Genomic DNA, 1393 nt, shown 5'->3' with positions numbered 1-1393 from the left:
CGGATGATGATTCTAGCATGAAATTGCTTGGGCACCTGTTAATTTTTAAGATTTTGACACATTCAGCTCAAATGTACACAATTGCTGATTATGGCTGTCAAATCTAAACCAAACGTTGTGCACTCAAATCTTTTGCTGTATTTAGTTTATTTTGGCATCCGGATGATGATTCTAGCATGAAATTGCTTGGGCACCTGTTAATTTTTAAGATTTTGACACATTCAGCTCAAATGTACAATCATGCGCTAAAAACGCATTTAAAGCAATAAAAAGGTGATTATGGCTGTCAAACCTAAACCAAACGTTGTGCACTCAAATCTTTTGCTGTATTTAGTTTATTTTGGCATCCGGATGATGATTCTAGCATGAAATTGCTTGGGCACCTGTTAATTTGTTAAGATTTTGACACATTCAGCTCAAATGTACACAATTGCTGATTATGGCTGTCAAATCTAAACCAAACGTTGTGCACTCAAATCTTTTGCTGTATTTAGTTTATTTTGGCATCCGGATGATGATTCTAGCATGAAATTGCTTGGGCACCTGTTAATTTTTAAGATTTTGACACATTCAGCTCAAATGTACAATCATGCGCTAAAAACGCATTTAAAGCAATAAAAAGGTGATTATGGCTGTCAAACCTAAACCAAACGTTGTGCACTCAAATCTTTTGCTGTATTTAGTTTATTTTGGCATCCGGATGATGATTCTAGCATGAAATTGCTTGGGCACCTGTTAATTTTTAAGATTTTGACACATTCAGCTCAAATGTACACAATTGCTGATTATGGCTGTCAAATCTAAACCAAACGTTGTGCACTCAAATCTTTTGCTGTATTTTGTTTATTTTGGCATCCGGATGATGATTCTAGCATGAAATTGCTTGGGCACCTGTTAATTTTTAAGATTTTGACACATTCAGCTCAAATGTACAATCATGCGCTAAAAACGCATTTAAAGCAATAAAAAGGTGATTATGGCTGTCAAACCTAAACCAAACGTTGTGCACTCAAATCTTTTGCTGTATTTAGTTTATTTTGGCATCCGGATGATGATTCTAGCATGAAATTGCTTGGGCACCTGTTAATTTTTAAGATTTTGACACATTCAGCTCAAATGTACACAATTGCTGATTATGGCTGTCAAATCTAAACCAAACGTTGTGCACTCAAATCTTTTGCTGTATTTAGTTTATTTTGGCATCCGGATGATGATTCTAGCATGAAATTGCTTGGGCACCTGTTAATTTTTAAGATTTTGACACATTCAGCTCAAATGTACAATCATGCGCTAAAAACGCATTTAAAGCAATAAAAAGGTGATTATGGCTGTCAAACCTAAACCAAACGTTGTGCACTCAAATCTTTTGCTGTATTTAGTTTATTTTGGCATC

This window comes from Festucalex cinctus, chromosome 11, assembly GCF_051991245.1.
Source record: "Festucalex cinctus isolate MCC-2025b chromosome 11, RoL_Fcin_1.0, whole genome shotgun sequence".
NCBI lineage: Eukaryota > Metazoa > Chordata > Actinopteri > Syngnathiformes > Syngnathidae > Festucalex > Festucalex cinctus.
The sequence above is the reverse complement of the archived record's forward strand: the minus strand, read 5'-3'. Positions refer to the sequence as shown.